The following is a 14,418-nucleotide window of genomic DNA, read 5'->3' as shown; positions in this document are numbered from 1 at the left end:
AAAAATTGTCCACGTATATGGATTGCCCCATATAAAATATAAATTCTGTAAATAAATGTGGAACCTTGATGAAATTATTTTTGGAAAAATGGTGGTAATAAAAATTAGTATGAAGTTTTACGCACGTAGAATTTTATAGTTTCTTCTGGGTCTACACGGAGAAAACGATATCGCAAGAATTGTAATATATATCGTAATTGCTACGCTATATATCACAATTATCACATTATAATTGTGTAAAATCGTGATATCGTATATTGAAAGATTTTACATTATATTATTATTTTATTATATTATATATACGAGGGTTCTAATAGTGTCCAAGCGATATTCGTGCATTAGAATATCCTAAAAAGCTGCGGAAACTGCTTGTACATTATCATATTGCGCTTTATTTCAATACAGAGGTTTTGCGATATCATTGTGCGATATCTTTTTCTCTGTGTAAAATGCTGCCTGGTCTAGCACGCTTTATTTAGTCCGAAATCAAAAGTCTGTAGTCGGAAATCAAAAAGTGTACAATGAAAACTTAACTTTATTTTACTAGTTAATTTAAAAATTAACTTTATTTTTTAAGCAAAATTTGTACTTTTTAAACTAATATTTTTAAAGTAATAAAAATGAACTGCAATATTTATTTAAACTTTTATATTATAGTTAGAAAATTATCAAAAATCATTAATTAAATAAATAAGTTATCACCTAAATGCAAACTGCATTTATAGAAACCAATAAAGAATCAAACTATTTTTGGCTGAAAGTTAATTCTTTTCGGTGGAAAACTCTACCATTAAAATTTTGTTTAAAGTAAATTGATTGTTTAAATCATCTTTTCGGTTAAAATATTTATTATTTGTCTCAAAATTTAATTTAACGGGTTTGTTGAACATTCGTCTTCTTGGCTTAAAAATTCGAATATTTGATTCAAACTTTTCTTCTTTCTTGACTAAAAAGACTTTTTTGGTTGATAATTAAACTTTCGTGTTAAAAATATAAATTTTTGGTTTGAAAATTAAACTTTTTCCAGAAAATTCGCACTTTCGGCTCGAAAATTCAAAATTTGTATCGTAAGTGATACTACTTCCTTCAATTTTGTAGTGAAACTCTATTATTTTATTAATTTTTTTTTTTGATGACAATAATTAGTTTTTCTAACTTAAAATAAAATATTATTTTTTTGGTTTGAAATTTATCTTTTTCAGTTGAAAATTCAACTATTTGGTTGAAAATTCATCTATTTCGTTGAAATGTTCTATTTTTGTTAGAAAATTAATTCTCTTGGTATAAAATTTAACTATTTGGATATAAATGTATGTGTTTTGTTGAAAATTTACCTGTTTATATAAGAAAAATAATTTTTTAATTGAAAATGTAACTAGTTGGGTTAAAATGAATCGAGTTAAGTTGAGAATTCAAAACTGCTGTTAGAAATTCGCATTTTTGGTTCAATTCAACTGTTTTTTATTTACAACTAAAATCTTTTTTGGTTGAATTATCAACTATTATTTGTCTCCAAGACATAAATTGAAGTCTGGCTACGTCTCAAAACTGAGACATGCTCCTCAAGTCGACCTTTTCGACTTCAGAATGTCTTGATTGGGGGCTATTCAAGTCGAACTCAAGTCGAAGCATTTTTATTCGGGTGAACTACTTTTTTCCAAATTCAATTTTGTGGTTCAAGATTCATAATTTTTTATTTAAAAATTCATTATTTTTGTTAGAAATTTAATCATTAACGTAAAAATTCATTTTTTAAGTTAACAAATTATTTTGTGAACTGAAAACTTAATTATTTTGTTGAAAATTCAACATTTTGTTTAAAAAATGATTCATTTCTACTTTTTGGGAAAATTGTCTTTTTTGTAGTGAATTAATCATTCAAGTCCAAAATTTAACTGATTGAATGTTTATGTATTTTGTTGAAAATATGTCTTCTTTGGTATAAAATCAATTTTTTAATTAAAGATTTAACGGTTTGAATTATCAAGTTTCACAAAAAGTGTTCCTGCGCCAAGTTATCCTTCCTGTTTGGCTAATGTGGCGCGCTCTTATAGTGCGATTTCGGAAAGGGAAATAAAAGTTGTTTACTGAGTTCAATTAAATTAATTTTGGGTAAATAATGGGTTTAAATAATTACTTATAAATTGTTTGCAACTTGAACGTCGCTCCCCTGTTACATTTTTTGTTTTCAGAATTTAAGTACTTGTTTTAAAGATGAACTACTGTCTCAAAAATTATTATTTTTTTTTTTTAGTTGAGAACTTAATTGTTTGTTCGAAAATTAACATTTTATTGATAATTTATATTTTTGGGTAGAAAATTTAACTTGTTTCTATAAAATTTTTATTTTTTGTAGAAGATAAATCTTTTGGGTTGAAAATTCAATTATTCCGTTAAAAATGTTGTTGTTTTTTAGAATCTAGAATCGGTCTTTTTTGTATAAAATTAATCTTTTAGTATAAATCTTCATTTCTGTGATTGAAAATTTAATTAATTGGTAGAAATATCGTCTTTTGTAGTTAAAAATCCAACTTCTTCGTTGAAAATGAATAGGTTTTGGTTGAGGATTCAACTAGTTCGTTGACAAGTGTTTTTTCTCAATTCATCTTTTTTTTAATAAAAATGAAAATATTGTCATGGGTAAAATATCAACTAACAAATACATTTTTTGTTGAGAATTCGTTTTTTTTTCTAATTTGACAACTTGGTCAAAAGTTTAATCAGTTTGTTAATTATTCATGAGAAAAGCAAGATTTTTCTAAATGCCTATGGACCTCAAAAAAGAAAGGTACGTGGTTCAAAATTTCAGGGGGGGAAACCTTACCCAATGTATGCACGGCTCCTGATGTGAAATTTGACTGTCGTTATTAAAATATTTCCAAGTGTATCGTTTTGACAGTTATTTTGTGTTGTTTTTCTTTAAGCCTAAGACGCTTTGTGCACTGATTTTTTAATGAAATTTTTGAGAAGTTAGAAACTTGGCTTCAGCCAAAGCAAGACAATCAACTCGCCTTAGAAAAATATTTCCAAGGGTCACAAAGGGATTCCGAAAGGGGGTGAGGTTAAAATACCTGTCATACGATTACGAAGGTTTGCTCCCGTAGCCCTCAAGATTTGTTATTTTAACTCGTATGAACAACAAACCAAGTTCCGAGCAAAAGTCAGTTTTTCGGGAAAAGAGTCGCCGCCTTCCGAAAATCAGGTGTGCTGGTCCTTGGGTCACGTTCAAAAACAGTGATCGACAAGGACTCGGGGGAAAAGGTCGAGAATATCACGTATCGACACACAAATCACCAAAATCAGATATTTTTCTTCCTTTTCGCTTCAAAAATACATACACTTGGCATTTTTTTAATGCAAATTTTCCTTCAATTCTATTGTTTTTGATATTCACTATTTCAGGACTTGGACACACTTCACTATAGACCATTTTCCACACTTTTTTGGACGATGCATCTATTTTTCTACTATTTTTTTTAAACTACACTATTGCATATATTTTCTCAAGTTGCTTGCTAATGCAGCTATTTTTGAACTTTGAGTTAAAACATATTTTCAAAGCTTCTTGGCTAGATTTGCTAGAATAACATATACGCCACTATTTCAAAATATTTAAAGAATTTGAGGATTTCAAAATATTTCAAGGGATTTCGAAGATTCCCTTCAAAACATTTTCAGGAATTTCTAAAATTTTTAAAAATTTTAAAGATTTTATAGAGTACTTAAAAAAATTCCAGTGGATTTTAGAGAATTTCAAAGTATTTGAAGCTGATTTGAAGCTGATGGGATTTAAAAGTATTTCAAGGGATTTGTAGGGATTTTATCAAACCTAAACGATTTTACAAAATTCCAAGAAATTATAAGATATTTTAAAAGGATATTATAGATATCCAAGTATTTCAAAGATTTCTAGGGGTTTTATAGAATTTAAAAGAATTTACAGATAACTTCAGGGTGTTAATGGAATTTAATAAAATGGTAAGGGACTTCTAAAGACTTCAAGGGATTTTTACGGATTTCATGGTATTTTTAAGAGCTTCAAAAAGTTTTAAAGAAGTAGATTCTAAGGGGTTTTAAAAGACTTTAACTGATTTCAAGGATTTTTAGGATTTTAAAGTTTTTAGAGTATTTTAAAAGTTTCCAATGGAGTGCACAGCATGAAAAAAATTCAATATATTTTGATTTTAGGGAATTTAGAAGAGTTTCTATAGAACTTAAGGATTTTCAGGAGCTTTAAAAAGTTTCAAATGATTTCGAAAAATTGCAAAGGATTGCAAAGATTTGCAAAATTTTCATAATATTTTAAGTTATTTAAATAATTTCACAAAATTTAAAATTTTTCAATAGAGTTCCTAAGGGATCTAAGGGATTTTCAAGGATTTTAGCTGACTTGAGGGATTTTTAGGTTTTGAAAGCTATCACCATATTTTAAAAGATTTTCTAGATGACACTGTAAATTAAATGGAATCAAATTTAAAGGGACTTCCAAGTATTTTAAGGCATTATTATGGATGTAATGGGATTGTTAAGAGCTTTAAAAAGTTTCAAAGGAGTTATAAAGATATCGAAGGATTTCAAAATATAATTAGGGATTTTAAACATTTCAAAAATTTCCCAAGCATTTTAAGAGATTTCCAAAAGTTTCACGAAATTTCTTGTGTTTATAGAGAATTCTAAAGTTTTCAAAATGCTTGAAAAAATGTTACGAGATGTTACCAGTTTCAAGATATTTTATGGAATCTTAAATTATTTAATTGGATTAGCAGGGATTTTACCAGTCCTACGCAATTTTATAGGGTTTCCAAGGATTTTAAAGATTTACCAAATTTCAATAGATTTCAAAGGATTTAATATATATATTATGGGTATTTTATAAAATCCAAGAAATCACAATAGATTTTGAAAACTTCAAGGGGTTTTAAAAGGCTATCAAAGACAGAAAAGAATTTCGAAGACTTCTAGGGATTATTTGGAATTTAAAAAAATGTCTAGAGATCTTCAAGGTGTAAATGGTTTCCAAGAACTTCAAGGTATTTCGACGGATTTCAGTGATTTTCAAGATTTTAAAGCTTTTAGAGTTGTTTCTGAGGTTGCAAGGGATTTCAGAAAACTAAGAAATTTAAATGTATTTTAAGGGATTTCAGAAAGTAATTTCATATTATTTTAAAGTTTTAATCATTTATTTTTTATTTTAAGGGATAAATTACATATTTCAAGGTCATTTAAGGGATTTAAAAATCTTCCAAGAAATTTCTAGGGATTAAAATAATTTCTAGATGAATGTAGAGAGTGAATGAAATACAATCAAATTTTAAGGGACTTCCTAAGGATATAAAGGGACTTTTACGGATCTCATGGAGTTTTGAAAAGCCTTAAAAAGCTTCAAAGGATTTCAAAATATTTCAAGGGATTTCAAAGATTTCCAGATTTTTCAAGAACTTTGACTGGATTTCAAAGTTTTTGAAATTGTTGAAAAAATTTGAGGAGACATTACAAATTTTAAGTTAATTTACGGGCTTATTTAAAATATTATAAACTATTATAAAATATTATTTAAAATATTATTATAATAGTATAAAATATTATAAAATTTTATTTAAAATAATTTATAGAGGACTTTAGGGCCTGAATGAAATAGAATTAAATTTTCAGGGACTTCTCAGGGGTTCAGGGAATTTTTACAATTTTCATGAGTTTTTCAAGAACTTACAAAAGTTTCAAGACATTTCGAAAGATCTCAAAGGATTACAAGATATTTTTAGGGACTTGACAAGATTTAAGGGATCTTACAAATTTCGCAGGATTTGAAATAATATAGTGTATTTTAAGGTTCTGAGACATTCCACGAGATTTCAAAGAATTCCATAGGAATCTACAACATTTCAAAGGATTGATACATTTCTGAGGAATTGAATTTTAAGGGATTTATAGGGATTTAAAACATTAAAACATTTTTAAAAGAATCTTAAAAGTTATTAAACATTCAAATTATTGAAGATATAAGGGATTTTTAAATTCTCAGAGGATTTAAGATTACAGTGTATATGTTACGGTTAGAGCGATGAACCGGTCATTCTTCACAATAACCGGTCATTGTAAAGAATGTCCGACCTGGCCGGACAAAGCGATTAATGTTTGAAAATTCATCGCTTTAACCGGTCATTGTGTACAATAACCAACGCTGGCCGGTAAAAGTGATGAACCACATCCCATACTCCCAATCCCATTACTTTCCTTATTTCTCCAACTTCTATTTCCCCTAAATCCACCATCTTACTTCTATTATATTTTCTCACCTACCTATATCCAATATGAAATTGAAGTAAATTCGAAGCCATTTGAAACCATTTTACTTACAAAAAGAAAAGAGTTGCTAAAGTTGTTAAAGAAAGAGTCGTTTCAAATTCTAAAGCACCTCGACCCCTTTTCCGACTTTTAAAAAATTACAAATGAAATTTAATAATTGGTTATATTGATGAAAATAATTCACAAAATATGCTCGATTTTAATAATGTCGTGAATTGCAAAAGAAATGTAACTCGAAGTGTCACAGTAGTTTGACGTGCTCCAATAAATAAGCTTTTATTTACTATGTTGTTTATTAACTATTTTACATTTCTAGCTTTACTCGATGACATTATCTACTTTGTCCGATTAAAGTTATGAATTTTTAAATAGTTTCATCACTTTGATCGACCAACAGTGGATACTGTAAAGAATGACCGGTGATTATTTACAATAACCGGTCGAAGCGATGAATTTTCAAACATTAATCGCTTTGTCCAGCCAGGTCGGACATTCTTCACAGTGACCGGTTATTGTGAAGAATGACCGGATTCATTACTCTAACCGTAACATATCTGTTTTAAAGGATCCCGAGGAATCTCTGATATTTCAATGTATTTTTTGGGATTATAGAAAATCTCAAGAGATTTAACGATTTCTTAGGAATTTCAAAGATTTTAAGTAATTTTTAACGGTATTTACAAAATTTTAAGGGCTTTCAAGAAATTTCACAATATTTGAAGGATTTCAAGGATTTCAAAGGATTTTGCCACATTTAAGGCATTCATAGGATTTTAAGAAAAATTACAAGATTTCAAGGGATATCTACGGGTTTCAAGGATTTTAATGCACTTTAAAATATTCAAAAGGATCACAATTTTTTTTCTTTTAAATGAAAGCACAAAATAATTTGAATAACGATATGAATTAGTTCTTAAAGTTTGATTGCTTTACTTTGGAAGCTTTACTTTGTCCTATGGAAGCCGATCCGGTTCTGTAATTTCCAGATCTATAGGTCCACGCAGTTTCTCAAGGGGCCACAGTGCGCGAATGCCTAGTCGAGTATATTGCGCAATATTATGCATTCCAATTAGAAGCGGTTTAGGCGGCCCTAGCTGTTTGCGTTTCGAAGGTATCGATTTGGTAACAAGCCCAGTGCGAGGCAGCCCCTGAAACTGTTATTATATGGGTTTGGATTTATAAGTTTCTCTAATTAGAATTATATTTTTATAGATGTAATTATTTGTCAAAGTAAAACTATGATGCTATTTTCACATTATGAAATTGAAGAAAGTTTATTATTTAAAATTCTTTTTCTATAATAAACAAATTAATTAATAGAAGAATAATCCATAAATTCGAGAAAACAACTTGTGATGCAAAAATATTGTTTTCTAATTATGTAAAGTTATCCAAAATTTGTTGTGCACTAAGAAAAAAGATGTTGAATGAAATAATTGTAGTACTAAACACGCCCAATCAAATATTTCTTTGATTTAAGAAATTTTTATCTTAAAAAGAATTTTTTTCTGTTCCAAACCATTGTTTTTTGAAACAAGAAGACTTGTCTTCGATCCAAAAAATATTTGATTGTACGTATTCATACTATTCAGTACTGCATTTCATTGATTCAACATAGGTAATCTTTTTTCTCAGTATGTGGAAAGAGTTTCAAATTTCATTTTTAAGAAAATTTTCAAATTTGAAGAAATTGTTTACATAATTTGAAATGTAAAACAATAGAATTTTGAGAGCAAACTTTATTCATATTTTTATTCCGTTTCGTGCGGGTTAGAAAAACCTGTTGATTTTCAGTCACTTTTTTGTTTCAAGACACTTATTTAGGAAAGAGTCTATTTAGCCATCTTTTTAAGAAAAGGCCACTTTAATCACTTTATTCCGTCTCATTGTAGATTTCACTCAAAGGAAAGAAAATTCAATTAATCTATGCATAAAACATCTATTTTCGTGAAACTTTCCCTTTTTATTGTTCTATTGCTTAAATGTGAACTGAATTAATAAACCCCAATGAGAAAATCCAACTATTTTTGTTTGAAAGTTAATTCTTTTTGGTTTGAAAAGTCTACTTTTATGTTTTTGGTTCCGAATTCATCTTTTTTTGTTAAAATTTTTATCATCAGGGGAAATTTTATTTCTTTTATTGAAAATTTAATTATTTTTTAAAAAAATTTTAATTTTTTCGAAATTCAACTGATTTGTTAAACATTCTACTTTTTGGATCGCTAATTTATTTTTTATTTTTGTATAGAAGTCATCTTTCTTGTTCGAAAATTAACTTTTCCTAAATTCAACTGTCCTTAAAAAAATCGTCTTTTTGGATTGAAAATTCATTTGTGTAGCTAAAAATGTAAGTTTTTGGCGACATTTTAATTTCTTTTGTTCGAAATTTGGACTATTAGATTGAAAATATATGTATTTGGTTAAAAATTCAACTTTTTTTCTTCAAAATTTGTCTTTTTTATTTGAAAGTGCAAATATTTATGTCTAAATCCAATTATTTGGTCAAAAATTAATTTGTTTTTATTGAAAATTCATCACGTATCTCTCTTGATATAAAATTAATCTTTTCTGGTTAAAAATTAACTCTGAAGTTACAAATTTCGCTTTCTTGGTCGAGAATGAACTTTTTTGTTGAAAATTCATCTCTTATCTACAATTATTGACAATTTAATATTGACAATTAATAATATATTTTGGTGGAAAATTGAACTATTTTATTGACATTTAATTTTTTTAATTCAAAATTTATTTATTTTTCCGTAGAAACTTCTACTATGTGATGGAAAATTCATCTTTTTACAGACAATTTAACTATTTGGTTAGAATTCGTGTATTTTATAGAAAATTCAACTGTTTGGTACCAATTTCACATTTTTTTCAAAAACTCAATGTTTTGTCGAAAATACGTCTCTTTTTCGCTTGAAACTGCAACTATTTGATTTAAAAAGTAATTTTTTTTCGTTGAAAATTCAACTATATTTAAAAATGTAGGTTTTTTAGTCGAAAGTTAATCTTCTTTGTAACAAATTCGTTTTTTCCGTTGGAAATTAATCTATTTGGTTCAAATTAATGTATTTTGTTGAAAATAAGTATTTTTAATAGAAAATTGATCTTCTTGTTTGAAAGTTATTGTTTATCGCTGAAAATTCATCTCTTTTGGTCGAAATTGCATTTTTTTTCAATGCAACTGTTTGGTTGGAAATTAATAATCTGTTTACCTATCCAGAATTCATCTTTTTTTGTTGAAAATCCAACTATTTTCACGTACTTTTAGGTTTGTTAATAGAATATTAATCTTTTTCGTTAAAAATTCATTTATTTCGGTATATACATAATTCTCTCAACTTTTGATTAAGACTATTGGATATAGTTCCGAATAGGTGAACGTTACGATTTCCTTTACACTGCGTATACTTATGTATTTTGACGCGCTGATTACGAAAATAATAGTGAAAATTGGCGACTAGGCGATTTTCATGGTGAAATCGCGGAAAACCCATAAAAAATGTGGGTTTTTGCGTTTATCACAGCCAATATGCAAAATTTCGCAAAATGCTTCTGATAAAAGTTATAGATCTTACAGAAATACACATTTTTTGTAGGATATATTTTTTTGTACGAGTGATAGTTTTCGAGAAAATTAGTGATATCTCGATTTTTATGAAAAAAACCATAAAAATCATGCTCTTTTCGTTTTCGAGTGTTAACCGTCCCCCTGTGTTAGCAACGCGTCTTATACGCGTAATTGAACCCGTTTCCTACGTTTTTTCTGGTTCCAGTCACAGTGGTGCCTTCCCGCCCCCACGATGTGTGGGAAAAGGGGCAGGGATGTGACCTTACATTATTTCTGTGCCCAGTCACAGGGGTGCCTTCCCGCCCCCACGACGCGTGGGAAAAGGGGCAGGGGTGTGACTTTACATTATTTCTGTGACCAGTCACAGAGCGCAAAATTGCAGAGGATCTCTGCGACTTTTTGTGGTGGCAGCGTGTAAAGAAAATAGCTGCTGATCCGCTTAAAGAATTAATTACCAACATAAAAGCATAATACCCTGGCCACTAAATATACTCAGCAGACTCTTATAAAAAAAACTTATAAGGAGTATACAATCAAGACAATAAATAGAATATACTCAGAATTTCTAATTCAAATAAATAAAAATATATTTACAAATCATAAAAGTAAAAAAAAAAATAATTAAAAAATTAAAATAAACAAAAAAAAATGCTTTTCAAAATACTCCAACCTTCCCGTGGTGAAAAGCGTGAGTAGATACCCAACCGAAACGAATGGAGAATGCTCATTGTTTTTTTTTTTTTTTCATAAAAATCGAGATATCACTAATTTTCTTGGAAACTATCACTCGTAGAAAAAAATGTGTATTTTTGTACGATCTACAACTTCTATTGAAAAAATTTTGCGAAATTTTGCATATTGGCTGAGATAAACGCAAAAAACCATATTTTTTATAGTTTTTTCGCAATTTCACCATGAAAATCGCCGAGTCGCCAATTGTCACTATCATTTTCGTAATCAGCGCGTCAAAATACATAAGTATACGCAGTGTGAAGGAAATCGTCACGTTCACCTATTCGGAACTGCACCCAGACTATCAACATTCAGGACGTATCTTCTATAAAAAGTTAAATTCCATTATTCTTGCATAATAATTTAATTATAAAGAACTGCTTAACATTTTGTTTTGCTATTATTTTTCAACATTGATTCTACCATTGATATTATTTTAAGGTTGTTAAATCAGCTCGAGGCCTGCTATTTGTACAGAAATATCTATATGTAGAAACAGCACACATTTTTAAGTTTGTGAATTTTTTTTGTTGAATTAAAGCGACAATTTTTTGGCAAATCGATCTGACCTAACAGCCGCTCGATAAAAGTGTTTTGTCATTTTTATAAGGGAGACAAAGGGCGCGGCACGGGCGAGTACTAAAGTAAATATGTGGTATTGTGAGATGTGAGCCTGTGAGATCCTTCAAATCAAACAGTTGAAACTTCAAAGTTCAGAAGAGTCTATCAAGTCTACCGGGCCTACCTGGTGCTAGACGTGGGTGGTCCCATCGTTCCTCGTATTATTAACACCGATGATAACCAGGCACACAAGAACCCCCCCCCCCCCCCCCCCCCCCCCCCCCCCCCCCCCCCCCCCCCCCTTAACTGAGCTGTCCCCGGTTCTTCTTGTTCAAGAGGTCTCTCCTAAAATCAGAAACCCGAAACAGTGACGCATCTTATTTCTTTGATGTTATGATGGTTCAAATTTCAAATGTATTAAAAGAAAAGCGGCGTTTCCATTCCAGCCGATTTCTTTGTTTTCTTTTATTTCAAGATATTTGGGATTTGAATTTTGTGGCATCCATAATGATTAAATAGACGCAGAGGAAATTTCCGTAGAATGTACCGAACGCTCGGTACAAATATGGAAACATGCATTTTTAGACGATTTTATAAAAAGTTCAGTTAAATCAATCGATTTTCTGTAAATTTGATCTAAATTTCAGTTTTTAAATTTAATAGGGTGTATATCTAATTGGGGATTTGGGAAAACCAGGAAATCATCGTAAATTAAATTCACCGGGGAAAAACAGGGAAAGACCGGGAATGTGATTCAGTAGCTTGGATTTTTCTGTAGAATGTATTAATAATTATGCAAATTTAAAAGTGGTTTCATATACTGTATGACTCTCATTCTGAGTTAGAACAGAGAGCTTGTGAAAAAGCCTAATTTACGCTTGGAATAGGGAATGTTTCAAAACAATGACAATTTCGACTTTGGGATAGGAAATTTTCTAAAAGAATTATAATTCTGACCCGAGACAGAAAATAAATAAAGTAAAATAAAAAAGATCACTTAAAAAATTTCGATCATCCTGTTTTTTTTAAAATAGAAAATTTGATAGTTTTGGCTAATTTAATTTCATCAACTAATTAAAATACATTTTCGATAGAAAAATTAAATGAAAAAAATGATAATTCATCGCTATAAATATTGAGAAACATTATATAGATTTGCCATTGGTAATTAAAACTCTAATAGAAATATACAGAAATAAATTGAAAATCCAGATAATAACTTTGTTTAGCAGTCAGGAGAATAAATTTATTCAGAGCAAATGTACTCATCTACAAATGTGAGTAAATAGTAGAAATTTCTCCCGCAAAAATGTTGTCTCGGTAAATAAGAGTGAGTCCTAGTTTGTTTGAAAATCAGGTGAGCAAACGAAAAGGAATGATTTGAAGATAATAATGCATTGGGCTAATTGTATTTATCCGCAGCACGCTTTTCGCTAAGTCAATCAAGTGTCGATAGACCTAATCTGAGATCAACAAGAGATCGTTTTTTAATCGCGCGCCTTGTTTGATGGCACGCGCGCTCCATCAAAAAAATTTATATGTATAATGTGTATGTATATTGTGTATGTATATCACCTTCGAAGTCATTTCGAGAGGTCGAAACACTTGTTACCGAGGACAATTTGTTATAACTGAGAACCCAGAGCACAATGCGACCACTTGTTTACAAGGACAATATTTTCATTCCGCAAACAATTCGTGGCTCGATAAAGACCCCATACCATCTAACTTTAATGCACCCGTCGGTCTCTGGAAATACATACATACCTAAGTAGCTGTGCATATTTACTATGGAGTTTCAATTCGTTTCTTGAACTTGATTCTGTTTCCTTTTCACTTTTTATCTTTGCATTATCCGATAACAACATATTATTATCATTATTATGATGTTTAATTTAATATCGAGTTATAATTTTATGTATAATCGAATTGAAATCTAGGTAAATCTAATGAAAGATAGAAGTTAATGGAAACTTAAATATGATGAAGTGTGATGAAGCGCCGGAAGTGTGGTCAAAAACCAGAGTATTTTATTCAAAAACAGGCCTCGGATTTTCCGCACTATGCAAACTATTTGACACTCTCTTTGAACGATGACACTATTGTGCCACTTTTTCGAAAAAAATAAGATACTAATTTCTCGGAATTATCCGCTAATTCCACTAGTTCTTTATTTTTCCTTGCCAAATATTTTTACCGACTAAGTTTTTGTCGTAAATTTATTTAGGGATCATCTAAAAATAACGTTAGACATTTGGGGGGGGGGGGGTCTGATGTTTTTTTAGGAATTAACAGAGTAGTTTACCTTTTAAACAAGTAGTTACATTTTCAACAAAATACGTGCATTTTGAAACAAATAGTTAAAGTTTTAACTAAAAGGATTAATTTTCTACAAAAAAGGCAAATTTCCAATAAATTACGTCAATTTTCAACCAATTAGCTGAATCTTCAAACTGAAAAAGATCGATTTTCAACTAAAAATAAAATAGTTAATTTTCATTTAAAAAACTCAACTTCGAAAGAAAAGAATTTTCTACAAAAAAGTTGAATTTTCCACCAAAATATATAAGTTGATATTTTCAACCAAACAGATCTTAATTTTTAATTAAATACAGTTGAAGTTGATCAATGCAAGGTGAATTTACAACAAAATACTTTAATAATCAACAAAAACAGGTTATTTTAAAGCCAAACCGTTTAATTTTTAATTTTCAAAAAATGATTTTCTATAAAAAAAGACGATAGTTAATTTTTTAGTTTAAAAAATTAATTTTGAACTAAAAAATTTAGTTTTAAACACGGTAGTTAAATTTTAAACAAAATATATGCATTTTTAAATAAGAAATTATGAATCTCTTACCGGAAGAATTGATTCTTAAGTAAACAGTTTGAGTTTCGAACAAAGAGTGGAATTTTCAACTAAAAAGCTTAATTTTCAACAAAAAATGTAAATCCTGATATTTTTACCCAAAAGAATATTTAAATTTTAAATAATATACAGTGGAATTAAACCATAAAGATGAATTTGTAACAGAACATTTGAATTCTTCACTAAAATATATTAATTTTAAACCAAATCTAGTTGCATTTTCAACTAAAAAAGATGAATTTTTATCTAAAAGTAAAATAGTAAAATTATTATTAGGGGTCATTCACAAAATACGTGATACGTTTAGGGGTGGGTGGGGGTCTGCCGAAGTATCATTCTCCATGTTAAGACTAATGGAATAAGTATCACGCCATGG

Source organism: Belonocnema kinseyi, chromosome 9 (genome assembly GCF_010883055.1).
Source record: "Belonocnema kinseyi isolate 2016_QV_RU_SX_M_011 chromosome 9, B_treatae_v1, whole genome shotgun sequence".
NCBI lineage: Eukaryota > Metazoa > Arthropoda > Insecta > Hymenoptera > Cynipidae > Belonocnema > Belonocnema kinseyi.
The sequence above is the reverse complement of the archived record's forward strand: the minus strand, read 5'-3'. Positions refer to the sequence as shown.